The sequence below is a fragment of the Cetorhinus maximus genome, chromosome 13, assembly GCF_964194155.1.
Source record: "Cetorhinus maximus chromosome 13, sCetMax3.hap1.1, whole genome shotgun sequence".
Classification (NCBI taxonomy): domain Eukaryota; kingdom Metazoa; phylum Chordata; class Chondrichthyes; order Lamniformes; family Cetorhinidae; genus Cetorhinus; species Cetorhinus maximus.
The window spans coordinates 22,613,523-22,627,774 of record NC_135891.1 but is presented as its reverse complement, the minus strand read 5'-3'; the positions used below and the strand labels follow the sequence as shown (position 1 = coordinate 22,627,774).

The 14,252-nt window shown below is 42.7% G+C and overlaps 1 protein-coding gene across 15 annotated transcripts in view; it reads left to right on the top strand.

Annotated features, from left to right (window-relative positions):
• LOC144688485 (band 4.1-like protein 1) overlaps positions 1-14,252 on the top strand; it is a 289,382-nt gene that overhangs the window by 78,065 nt on the left and 197,065 nt on the right. For 2 of the 15 annotated variants that reach the window (XM_078555095.1, XM_078555093.1), the window contains exon 1: positions 11,537-12,001. The exons of the other annotated variants lie outside the window; for them this stretch is intronic. The gene's annotated coding sequence lies outside the window, so the exon portion shown is untranslated. Of the gene's footprint in view, positions 1-11,536; positions 12,002-14,252 lie in introns of those variants that run through there. 15 annotated transcript variants of the gene reach the window in all.

The following is a 14,252-nucleotide window of genomic DNA, read 5'->3' as shown; positions in this document are numbered from 1 at the left end:
CAAATACTTGGTGCATGAGTTACAGGTAAACACAGGGCAGAACTTTTAGGTTGGTAGGCGGGCATGTGCCCGACCCAATCGGAAGCAAGATGATGTCGGGTGAGCGTTCTGACGCCATCCCGCTCTTGCGCAATATTTCGGTTGGTAGTTGCGCGCAGAAGCCGGAAGTGCGCCCGCCAACAGTTAAGAGGCCAATTAAGGCAATTAAAGGTGCAATTGTCTCCGATTTTTTGTCGTCTGTCCAACCTTACGGTTGGCGGACAGGCGAATCGGCCAGGCGGACTTTGCATTTTCCATGAAAGCTCATACAAAGGCGGGATGAGATTTCTGTTATTAAATGAAAGAAAAAGAAAAATCTATGGACAGCATTTTTATCATGTATATGTGATGTTTGCACATTTTTTTCCCCCGATTTTTAAAACTTTATTTAATGCTTTTCAGGCCTTCAGCTCCCTGAGGCAGCTCTCTGCCTTTGTGGAGCTTTCTGTCAGCGCTCGCCTGCGCCCACGCTGATGTCAGCACCCGCCCCCACCCTAGCAGCGCTGAGTTTCTCAGCACGTGTTTCACGCTGGCTGGCTGTTAATTGGCCAGCAAGGGTGAAATCACCGGTCGGGGGCTGATCGAAGTCAACAGTCCATTCCCCGGCCGATCCCAGGCTCACCTGCTGGCCTAAAACTCCTGCCCATAGAGTCAGAGCAGACGGTGTAAGGCATGGGGAATTCTTTGCGATGGGTAACCACATAAGTTACCACCACCAACTCGGCCTGTTAGGCACTCGAGGTAGCTTCAGTGCTAATTCCACTCCCCGATAAGGGTCATAATTGCCACGCCCTGTCCTCCTTTTTCCTGTAAGGACCGAACTCGAGCCATCCACGTAGATGTACCGGCCCTCTGGGTGTATGCCTGCATGCATACCACCCTTGGTGCCCCATACTCCCTCAACGATGCATATGTGGGTTTCACCCTCATAATCCATGTTCCCTGCCAGCTTTGGCTCCACCAAAGGCTTTATCTTCCAAGTCCATCCCATTCAAAAGTAAGGTCCTTTGGGTCACGCAACCACTGCTCACAGTGCCACCCCTGATCCTCTCTTCCAACAACAGCCTTGTCAGGGTATGGTGGGTGGTCAAGGTTATGCCACGTGTTCCCGTATATACTGCAAAGTGTGTTACAGCCCTGGACCTGTCATTTACAGGTGGAATACGCTTTTTCCACATTGGGCAGTATATGGGAGGCATAGGCGACCAGCCGGGACTGACCATGCACCTCCTGCATCAGGACTGCACTAAGACTCGAGTCAGAGGCTGCAATCTCCAGGGTAAGGTCCTTCTTGGGGTCTATGGCCCCTAAAGCGGGTGTGGTCTGCAGGTCAGTTTTTAGCTGGACAATAGCACTTTCACGTGCCTCCGTCCAGTCCCATTCAACTCCCTTTCAGAGCAGCCGTAGCCACATACCCCTCCATGAATTCCCTGAAATATCCTGTTAAACCAAGGAACAATCAGACACCCTACACATGGTTGGTTCATTTCAATTCCGGTACTGCCTTATGTTTCCCCTCCTCTGTGGCCCTTTCTCCTGGTCGGATGGTCATTCCCAGTAATTGAACCTCCTGCTGTCCAATCTGAGCTTTCTTAGAGTTAGCCTGCAGTCCCATATCCCACAACAGTTGCAGCAACTCACTCAGCAGACTTTGGTGTTGCTCTTCAGTGGGGAGGGGGGTTTGGGGAGATGGGCGTTGTGGGGAGAGGAATGCACGCGGTTTCAACAGCAAGGGCAGGGAGGTGGCTCTCAACTCCCAACCCATCCTCCCCACACCTTCCTGATGCCCAATCCCTCGATCAGGCACTGAGTGCCTTTGTTCAAGGGACCTCTCCCTCAGAGGTAACAAGCTAGCTGGACAGCTGCCGTGTACACCGCATAGCAACAGGCTCGCCTGCCATGCATTAATACCAGTGGCAGCAGGGTGAGGCTCTTAGGTAGTCATTAATTGGCCACTTAAGGGCCTCAATAGGCGTTGGGGTGGGTAAGGTCGACCAGGGCCTTCCCGCCAAGAACTTAGTTCTGGCACAGGTGGGAAGGGGACAGAGTTCGGATAGGCCACCATCCTGCTTAATTACATGCCCTCCCACCTCCAAGGTCACCGCCAGCGAGGGCGGAAGATTCCACCCTATGTGGGAAACAGTCACTCGGCTGTGATTTTTCTTGAATTGGCCAATTAATGGCCAGATGATGGGCTCACCATCCAACTAAGAGTGGCAGGTGGGCTCCTGAAGCTGGAGGACCTGTTGGGGAAACCCATGCAGAACTGTAAAATTTAAATCGTGCTCTCATTTGCACTGCAGGAGCCTGATTTAAAGAGGTTTGTGAAATGTCCTGCCTCCTGGTAAATCTCCTCTGCACCCTCTCCAGTGCAATCACATCCTTCCTGTAATGTGGTGACCAGAACGGCAGGCAGTACTCCAGTTGTGGCCTAACCAGCGTTTTATACAGTTCCAGCATAATCTCGGATATGCACACCTAGGTACCCCTGATCTTCAGTACTTTCCATGGTCCTACCACTTATAGTATAGTCCCTTTCCTTGTTAGCACTCCCCAAGTGCATTACCTCACACTTTTCCGGGTTGAATTCCATTTGCCACTGCTCTGCCCACCTGACCAGTCCATTGATACCCTCCTGCAGTTTCTGGCAATCTTCCTCACTATTTACCACCCTACCAATTTTCGTGTCATCCATGAACTTCTTGATCATACCCGCTACATTTAAATCCAAATCATTTATGTACACCACAAACAGCAAGGGCCCCAGCACCAAGCGCTGCAGAACCCCACTGGAAACAGACTTCCAGTCACAGAAACATCCCTCTACTGTCACCCTCTGCTTCCTGCCTCTCAGCTAATTTTGGATTCAACGTGCCACTTTGCCTTGGATCCCATGGGCTCTTACTTTCTTGACCAGTCTGCCATGAGGGTCCTTATCAAAAGCATTGCTAAAGTCTATGTAGACCACATCAACTGCATTACCCTCATCAACACTCCTGGTTACCTCCTCAAAAAATTCAATCAAATTTTCAAACAGGACCTTCCCTTAATAAATCCATGCTGACTATCCCTAATTAATCTTTGTCTCCCCAAGTGCAGATTTATTCTGTTCCTCAGAATTCTTTCTAGCAACTTCCCCGCCACCAAGGTTAGACTGACTAGTCTGTAATTTCCTGGACTATCCCTTCCTCCCTTTTTTTAATAATGGGACAATGTTAGCAGCCCTCCAGTCCTCTAGCACCTCATCTGTGACCAGAGGAGATTTGAAAATTACTGCCAGGACCCCTGATATCTCTTTCCTTGCCTCCCTCAACAGCCTGGGATACATCTCATTTGGGCCTGTGGATTTATCCACTTTTAAGGCCGCTAAACCCGCTAGTACCTCCCCTCTCTCTCTATGTTAATTTCCTTTAATATTTCACAGTCCTCCACCCTGATGTCTGTGCCTGCGTCATCCTTTTCCATTGTGAAGACCGATGCAAAATTTCGTTGAGGACTGTACCCACATCTTCTGGGTCCACACGCAGATTATCTCTCTGGTAATTGGCCCTGCTCTTACCCTAGCTATTCTCTTGATCTTTACATATTTAAAAACCCCTTTGGGTTTTCCTTTATTCCACCCACCAATGCTTTCTCATGCACTCTCTTAGCTTTCTTAATTTCCTTTTTAAGTTTCCCCCCTTCACTTTTTATACTCCTCTCAGGACTCTGCCATATTGAGCCCTCGGTATCTGCCATAAGCTTCTCTTTTTTTCTTAATCCTAACCTTTGTATCCCTTGATGTCCAGGGTTCTCTGGTCTTGGTCCCCCCCCCACCCCTCTTTGCCTTACGGGAACATATTTGCCCTGTACTCTTGCTATTTCCTCCTTGAATGCCTCCCACTGCTCTGACACAGTTTTATCTGCAAGTAGCTGCTCCTAGTCTACTTGGGCCAAATCGCATCTCATCTTAGTAAAATTAGCCATTCCCCAGTTTAGAACTTTTATTCCCAGCTCATCCTTATCCTTTTCCATAACTATCCTAAATCTAACTGAATTATGGTCACTATCTTCAAAATGCTCCCCTACCGATACGCCTTCCACCTGCCTGGGCTCACTTCCAAATATTAGGTCCAGAACTGCCCCCTCCCTTTTTGGGCTTTCCAGATACTGGCTAAAAAGGTTCTCCTGGATGCAACTTAAGAATTTTGCTCCCTTCATAACTTGCACACTAAAGCTATCCCAGTTGATATTTGGATAGTTAAAATCCCCTACAATTACTGCCTTATTATTCTTACACTTCTCTGAAATTTGATTACATATTTCATCCTCTATCTCCCCCTGACTGTTTGGGGGCCTATAGTACACACCCTACAGTGTGTTTGCCCCTTTTGTGTTTTTCACTTCTACCCATATGGCCTCATTTGATGATCCTTCCAAGATATCATTCCTCCTCACTGCTATAATTGATTCCTTGATCAATGTTGCAAACCCCCCTCCTCTTCTATCCCCCTCGCTATCTTGTCTGAATATCCTATAACCAGGAATGTTGAGCTGACAATCCTGCCCTGCTTTTAGCCAAGTCTCAGTCACAACTATGATATCATACCCCCACATACCTATCTGTGCCTCAGTTCGTCTGTCTTATTCCTCAAGCTCCTTGCATTAAAATATATTCCATTTAGCCTTGCTAAACTCACTTCTTTCTTACCTAGCCTATGTTTCCTCTGCCTTCTAAATTCACTCACTAGCATTTTAACTTCTAATTCCACTTCAGCTTCTCTCCCCTCTGAACTACTTTTCAGCACCCCATCCCCCTGCCAATTTAGTCTAAGTCCACCCTAGCAGCATTAGCAAACCTCCCCACGAGGACGTTGGTCCCATTCCTATTCAGATGTAACCCATCCAAATTTTACAGGTCCCATCTCCCCCAGAAATGGTCCCAATGCCCCTGCAGGCCTGCCGGAGAGGATTAATTGTGAGGTCTTTCTATACATGTACAACATGCAACTCAGTATTTTAAAACAACTGCACGATGTTTGCTGGCAATCCGGTGATGTGGTTAGGATTTCAGTAAAATGTAATGATAACCATGTGAAATTATGTCTACTGTTTCTGTGATAGGAGCCTAGCAGCAAAATTAAAGGTTGTATCCATCTAAATTTAGATTGTGTCTGGAGGAAGTGCTTCAAGCTACAAGAAGGCCCCTTAATGCTTTGCAATATTACTACTGTGGCATTTGTGTGTTCTGCAGAAATAGCATAATTGGGAATGGGAGAGTCAATCGAATGCAAGAGACACAGCTAACTTCTAGAGTAAGCATATTCTTTAAAACAGAAACCTCGTCACAGCAGACTAAACGAGTACAATGTCTGTACTGACTATACAAATAAAAACTGGTTGTAGCTCCATTTGTAGTGGGCTGTTTATGCTGGCACTTCCTTAACGCATCAGTCTCAATCAGCCAGTGGCAGCCTCTGCTGAAGATGCTATATCCAGTCTCTGAGAAGGTCCTTAAAAACAGCTCCCCTTCTAGCCAGCCAAATTTAAATTTACTGGTGCCAATGTGAAACCATTGACACCAATGCAACAGTGTCTTGTATCTCTCAACCCTGCTAGCTCTTCTGCTCCCCTGGCCTTCCCATTCCTCCCCTTCTGGTGGCTGGCCTCTGGTATAGGCTGTATTTCTCCATGAATGGATATGCTGCTGGTGGCTGGCTGGTTGGCCATGAATGAAGAGGCTGCTAGAGGATGTGGGCTGACTAATGCTTCGGGTCTCTGCTTTAGCTTCAACTCTTGTTCAGTTATCCTAGCTTCTAATTACTTCATTTGTCATCTTAAGCTGATAATTCATCCGCCTCTTTTTTTTTTGACTTTTTCATATACTCAAAAATCGCAGTGTCGCATTTTTCTTATGATATGGTTCGGTGTTTGCCACTCGGCAGCAGCCAAAGATTTTTATCTTTCCGCAGCAAGTGCCCTTAAGGATTTGCAGATTTTTGGGGCCCAGCCAATAATGTTCATGTAAGTTATTGGTGGTTAATAGGCTGCCATTGGTGAGAGCAATTTGAGGTGGTGACTTCAGAATTGACCCACACGAAGTGCATTAACACGTTTTAGACGTATGCCTTAAGGATCTTTTGTTTCCTTTGACAAACTGCCAATGCTATGCTAAGTAAACCTAGTACCAACACAAATCAATTGCTGGTTGTCATTTGGTAAAGTAGCTATAAGTAAATCATAATTGCCAATCCTTTTGTGTGATTCTCAATGCAAAATTGGATTCTAAATAGAGTAAACCTGGACCATATAGTTTACAATACAACACATCAAAATAATGTATACACTTGATATTCAAAGCTGTAACCTCTTTATGAGATTTAGATGACAATTAATTTTGTTACATTAATTTGATTGTCACACCGCTGAACACGTAGGACACTCTTCCCACTGAATTCAACAGCAAGCCTGCCTGCCCACTCTATCTGCTTTTCCCAGCGCCTCTAATATCTTAAGTCGGCATAATGTTTGCTTTTCAAACTATGCTCCTGATTTCTTATTAACTAATAAAGCCCAGGCTGCTGAATAGGCATGCACAGGCACTAAATGGTGTAAACTCACTCAAATCGTTTTGTGGTACTTTTTTTCTATTATAGGATTGTTTTGTATTGAATAAGTCAAATTCCATCTTTTACTACATTGGGTTCCAGGGTTTTTAACCTGCATGTCTTTTTGATTTGGTTTCCTTAATTACATCCATTTTCAGATGGAAACTGGACACCACTGGCCTTGCTTCTAAACGTTTGTTTAAGTAACTTTTAAGCTGGGCCACAGCCAGAGTCTGGGGCCTAACTTCAGAATCCGTTGGGTCACCTTGGTCTGCTGTTGTCAGTCATTCACTGAAACAGAAGATTTACGATTCTATAATGGATGGAATAAAATCAGCAGAGTTTCAGTAGATTTATCACTTTGAATGTTGTAGCCAGACAAGTGAGTGTATTTTTGTGCCATTATAATGCATTGGGCAGCTCACACTTGGAATAAAGAATACAATTTTGCAGTGCAATTTAGAAGGAGCAGTAATGGATTTGGAAGTCACAGTAGAGCTACAACAACAACTTCACTTATATAACCCCCTCAACATAGTAAATTTCCCAAAGCACTTTAAAGAAAGGATAGAATAGGATTATGTAAAGGAACCGGGCTGAGCTATTGAGAGGGAGATTATGACGAGCGATTGAACACTTGGCTGAAAGGGGTGATTTTGTGAAGGCCTCCCACCATTGGTAGTGTGATAGGTTGGGACGTGCACAAAAAGCATTGTTCACAGGACTGATTGGTGTCGGAGGAGCGATGAGGCTGGGGGGCGGTTGTAGTTATGGGCTGGGACAAGGTTACGGAAAAATTTGAGGACAGCAGTGATCCAGAGTATAAAGACAATGAGCTGTGAGAAAAGATCATAAAAAAGTTTACAGAGAAGTGGATCCAGTGAGAAGATTAAATTACATTAAGTATTAAAAGGTATGGATAGGTAAAATGCAGACCAAGGTGAGTAAGGTGGGTAGAATAAGAGGGCATATATTTACATTACAGATTTTTTCCCTAATATTTTGAAGAGCGGAGACTGCTAGGGATGATCCACCAGGTTGAAGACAATTGAGGTTTTCAAAATTCAGTTACATGTTAGGTGGTGTGAGTTGATGTAATGAACTTACGAATTCTAAACTACAAATTGTTTAAAAAAAAATGCATGGTTCTGTATTTTGGATTGCTGCAGGAATAAGGCAACACCAACTTGTTGGAACGAATGGCCCAAAATCATGAAGCTCAATTTATGACAGTGCTTTGCAAGCTGTGACGATGGATTTGAGGATCAGAACTATGGCGTTAAGCTCATTCTCTGATCGCAGTTTATGTCTGGAAAGACCTTGTTTCATTCCAGCTCTTGAGTGCTGAAACTCAGAATTTAATGAGAAGTGGGAGGCGTTTGCTTTTTCTGTAATTTATGATCTGATAAAACTGGAAAATGTGCGGCTCCAAACTATACAATTTCTGAGAATGTGATTTTGTTCGGGTGTCATTTACTTTTGAGATAAACAAACATTTGTTTATGCAAACATCCCATTATTTTTATGTAAAGAGCAGTTCTAGTTTTATCTTAGGCTTTTGGCCATTTTGATGCCAGTCCACTTTGTATTACCAGCTCATATTATTTACTTTTAGCCCATTAAACATTGTTCAGAAAAGCTTTGTACAGGTCATCACCTGTAAGAGTCCCCAACCATTCAAGAAATTAATTGTTTTTAGCTTGGATGCTGTACAGAAGAGGACTTGCTTCAGATCCTTAGTATAGACGGTAGGTTTGAGTTACAGGAACAACTCTCAAAATATTGCCATTTATTGGGATGGTATCAGAAACCTGTCAAAGATTCGAATGATGTTGTTTCTGAATCCTGCTTACATTTGTTTGTGATATGCTTTCAGGGTAAGACATAGTTTCTGTTAAAATGTATATAATCAGAGATGAATTGACAAATTTGCTTTGTCTTTGTTCATGCTGCAAAGCTGATGGACATTTCCACGCAGCAAATAGCAAAAATGAGGTCAGCTTGTGATATTTATGCTATGTGGTTCAAATGCACAATTCTTGCAGTGCACCCACCCCCCGCCACTCCGCTCAGCTTTCTGCCATGACTAAAGGTCACAGGGCACATGTGTTCCAGCTGCATTTATGCAGGCTAAATGTTTCTGAGCACATCTGCATAATGCAAAACAAGTTTAAATCTGCTTAACCCGGACTGTTTGGCAGAGATGTTCCGAAAATCCTTGATAACACAACACTAGAAATCTATTTGGGGCCTGAATTTTAATCCCATTCTGGGATGGTAATTTGAATAATCTTTCCATCAGCAGGTGATTTTCGGTTGCTCTCAACAGTGTGATAGAGTCTTTTGTGTTGGTGAAGAGCTTGACTAAAACTGCTTTCACTTAACACTGAATCCGTTTTTAATAGAGGGACCTCCTGCTCCTGTGTACTGCTTTCCTGATAACATTCACGGTGCAAAGCTGTTCTCTGGGGCCTGCTTTTAAAATGGAAATGCAAAAACAAACGGGAGGGTTCATGGATAATTTCACTGCTTGCACTATGGAAAGCAATTGAGGAGGAAGACTCTTGTTTCTGTGTAAATGCACCTTCAGAGTAACACCAAATGCAAAAAGGGTCCACCTCACAGAGTTAATGATAGTTAAGTGGAAGCCTATCACTCAAAAATGTCCTTTTATTTTGGTGAAAATAGCAAGCATTTAAGTGGGTAAGAGTGAAAAGAACTGAAGGATAGAGGGGGAACAGATTGAAACAGACACTGATGTAATTGCATTTTGGAGAAATAGCACTAATATTAAAATCTGTATTAATTACTGGGAAATAAGTGTTGTGCAAGAATATGTATCATTGATGACTAATAACTTAGGGCGGCTCACTGTACAGCCGATTGGAAGTAAAAACCATTATTCATCAGTAATGCTTGTTTCCGTCACCTTAGATGTCCACAGCCCAAAATGTTCAAACAGAAACTTAATGACAAAGAGGTAGGAATAGCCTGCTCTGCCATCATTCAACGAGATCATGGCTGACCTGTATGTTCCATAACCCTTGTTGCCCTCACCCAACAAAATTGGCTTAAAAGCAAAATACTGCGGATGCTGGAAATCTGAAACAAAAACAAAAAATGCTGGAAATACTCATCAGGCCTGACAGCATCTGTGGAGAGAAAGACAAAGTTAACGTTTCGAGGCCTTATGACATCCGGGCGGGAAACATAACTCTGTGAAAAATCTATTAGTCTCTATCTTGAAAATTTCAATTGATCTAGCACCCATAGCCTTCTGGAAAAGGGGTTCCTGATTCCCACTACCCTCAGTGTGTGAAAATATACTTTCTGATTTCACTCCCAAATGGCTTAGCTCTAATTTTAAAATTATGCTGCCTTGTTCTGGATTTCCCCTATCAGAGGAAATAGTAAGATAGAGAGAGAGAAACTGGATTCATCTATCATTCTCGATATCGTGATTAGATTGTCCTTCAGCCTTCAAAATGCTAGGGAATACAAGCCAAGTTAATGCTACCTAATTTAACCCTTCCAGCCCTTTAGGGGTTATTCTGTGAAGGGCCAAGGTGAATATGCTTCTACAGAATTAGTTGATATTTCTGTTCTCATGAACCTATCCCTCTAATTATATGTAGAACTATGCTGTTCATAGCAGCTGATTCAAAAGCAGCCACGCCTGTTTCTTGAGGCCTGATAAGGTCACTAATGGCTGAAAATGAAATGCATGATTCTTTGATTGACTGTTCAACATTTCACTAGTAATGCTGCTAGGTTGGCTTCTTTTCAAACCTATTCTGCAAGCTGTGATGAAATCCCAGATTGCTTGTTGATAACTGTCGCATTTAAGTGCTACGTTTTGTTGTGTTCATGTTGGTTCTATACCTGTGGCTAACACGATTGCTGGAACAGGATTTAACAGGGGCTGCTATTTCCTGTCCAATATAGCAACTGCGAAGTTACTATATCGCACCTCTGGAACTCTGACTGTCAATGCCTCAGAGGTTGGGTGGGGATTCTGTGTGGTTGGTTTCAAGTTTAATTTGCATTTGTTGCCACATTTTCACTGAAAACTCTATATAAACAAAAATCGTAGGTGTCCCTACACCACATGGACTGCAGTGGTTCAAGAAGGCAGCTCACCACCAGCTTCTCAAGGGCAACTAGGGATGGGCAGTAAATGCTGGCCCAGCCAGCGAAGCTCACATCCCGTGAATGAAATAAAAAAAAAACACACATGGGTAAATGATTGGTGAAGAAAAATGAATGAAAGGCTTTATCTAGCCAATTGCTTTATAGACTCATTATGTCTTTATAGTATATATAATTGATTTAAGTTGGATTGGTTCCAAGAACCGAAGAAGCTTTTCAATCTTTCACCAGGACAATGTTATAAGTATCTACTAATGCATTGACTTTACACATGAGTTAATATTCCAGTTTATATTGATGTAAAACCAGTATTACTCAGTTGGCCTGTAATTCTCTGAAGCAGTTGATGGTTGCTTCTGGTTTGATTGTCAGTTTGAGTGAAGACTTCATCTTCCCATTCACTTCTAATATTCTCCTTTATTTTCCATTTGCAGATAGCATCTGTATGGAGTAAAAGGGTCGAAATTCTAGCATGTAGTCCATAATAGATATAATATGGTAATTTTTTTTAAAAAGCTGATGTTTGATATTATCTTCTAACTAGAGTTTAAAATTTTTTTTCTTAAAAATCACATACTTTTGAAAAACTAATGAATGTTTGTTACTGGTTGTAAACTTAGCTTATTCCATAGAGCATGGGTTAATGGGTTCAATAGACAAAGCTGCCATTTATTTTTAGATTCCTGCTTCACCCTTCTTTGTGTCAACATTTACATCATATTTGCATGAGTTCATACAGCCTGGTGCTTTGTTCATTTATAGATTGTGATATATAGTCCTTGACTTTAAACACTAGTTTTTAGAGAGTGCAGAAGCAGCTGAGTTTCTCAGTACAGTTTGTATATCGTGTTTCATTTTTTCACCTGATCCATATTTCTATAGTAACACCAGTATTTTTTAATATATATAATTGCTCAATAATTGGACAGAGTGATATGAGCTGCTCAACCAGTTTAGTGCATTATCGCCCCTCCCAGTCACTTCAGGGTTTGGAGTTTCAAGCGATGCGTCACATTGAGGCATCTGCCAAGCACCACCTGCTAAATTGATTTTTGGGCTGCAGAGACCATTTGGAACTAATAGAGATTCAAAGGACGATCCACAATATCATTTATTGGCTGAGATATGTCTGTATGTCAAGTCCTGCTGAAGTCACATAAGTGGTGTTTCCTTTGATCCACTGCCAGCTTTTAAAGACAGTTCTTCAGAATTTACTCTCAATACTGGTGAGTTTGCTAGGAGCTTGCTCGCACCTGGCCCTTGATCAGGCTCCTGGGGTGTGGATGGGGGTGGTGGGTAGAGAGGTGCAGAATTCATCCTCGCTAATGAAGATTTTCACCGTAAATTTGAACTGAGGAATGTGCTCTTGGCTTTCTCATACTACTGTTTTATTTTGGAACACAATTACACCTAGTGAGCAATGTTACTGTTGCAGGAGAGGACACAAATTTACACAACGTAGTCTGGTGCCGAAATTTCTTCAAACCTTGCACAATCCATGCCAATCTGTTCACTGTATTTCTAGTGTGAAACATTGTAGTAATTCTCTAGATGTGTGTTGTGTTATATACACTGCAGCTATTGTTTTGCTTCCTCAGTTCAAGTATTTCAAGCTTCTTGCAGTTGTATTACTAATATAAAGTGTTAATAAAATAATTTTCACCAAAGCCCGTCGACAAGTTTGAATTTAGATTATGAATGGATGAAGCCTGTGGGTTCCACCTGAGCCACATTTACAGCCTTCCCTTTTATTTGCATTTTTCAAAACAATACTTACTATAAACTACAGTTCTTTTGGATGGATATTTTCCTGGTTGATGTGATAATGCCACCTATTTCTTGTGAAACCTTCTCTGTCTTTATCGGATTGAGCTAAGATTTTGTGAACATGTACATTACAGTATTATCTTCTTGTCACTCAGAATTGGCTACATGGATATCTAAGTGGGTGGGTTTTGCACTTTTATCAGAGACCAAGTTTACCAGTTGTCGGACACAACGAGGTACTTTCGTTGCTACTTAAAATGATCTGAAACGTTTACTAAGCAACTTAGCTGTAGGAAAATATCCACAAAGGTGAATGCAAGCATTAACTCTTTTTAAAAGTTAGTGCCCTTTTCATACATAAACATGCAGACTTGGACACTTTTAAAAAAAATCTATTCATGGGATGTGGGCATTGCTGGTTAGGACAGAATTTATTGCCCATCCTTAATTACTCTTGAGAAAGTGGTGGTGAGCTGCCTTCTTGAACTGCTGCAGTCCATGTGGTGTAGATACACCCACAGTGCTGTTAGAAAGGGATTTCCAGGATTTTGACCCAACAACAGTGAAGGAACGGTGATATAGTTCCAAGTCGGGATGGTGAGTGGCTTGGAGGGGAACTTCCAGGCAATGGTGCATCTACTGCCCTTATCCTTCTAGGTGGTAGAGGTCGCAGGTTTGGAAGGTGCTGTTGAAGGAGCCTTGGTGAGTTGCAGCAGTGCATCTTGTAGATGGTACATACTGCTGCCACTGTGCATTGGTGGCGGAGGGACTGAATGTTGAAGGTGGTGAATGAGGTGCCAATTAAGTGGGCTGCTTTGTCCTGGATAGTGTCTAGATTCTTGAGTGTAGCTGGAGCTGCACTCATCCAGGCAAGTGGTGAGTATTCCATCACACTCCTGACTTGTGCTTTGTAGATGTGGGAAGGCTTTGGGGAGTTGGAAAGTGAGTTACTTGCCGCAGAATTCCTGGGCAAATTATTAATAAAATAAAAACAGGAAATGCTCTGGATCAGGCAAAATCCATGGAGAGGCAAGAGTTAAGGGGATAATTTTAGGCACACCCTACTTTGATCTGTCAGACACTCCTCACCTTGTAAAATCTCTCAGACCAAACCCTCCTATAATAGTAATAGTGAGATTCTGTTATTAAATTTCACAAAGCCCTCCACATTCGCAATTATTTGAATATCCCAGAGCTGCTTCCCAGCTGCTCCCTCCTTGCAAATATTGGGGCCAGCCTTTCAAATGTGCTTTCCAACACTATAATTGCAGTTCTGTTGAAAGGTCAACATGCTTAATACCACCATTATTAACTTGTATAAAAGCTTGGCGTCTATTCTGTGTTTCACACTTTCAAGTGTCAAAGTAAAGAAGAGAAAGGGAGGCAGTCAATATTTGTTGTTTCTGGTCTAGAGCAGGGGGAATTTGACAGCACTTTCCAGTCTGCAGATTTCCTTCATCAAGCACACTGGTTGACATCAGGATACAGCTATTGACAGAAATTGGTTGCGTGACACCCCTCTTGTTATTAGACAACATATTTTCTGACTCACTATGAGCAGCACCATGCAAGCTCAGCTGGTATTAATAAAACGTTGTTTCTACACAGCTCAGATCACGTTTTGGCAATGTACTGGTGGTGATTTGTGTAACTGGGCAAGTAGGCAAATTCCCAAATGGGGAGAAGACGACTGAACATTTTTCCCTGAGT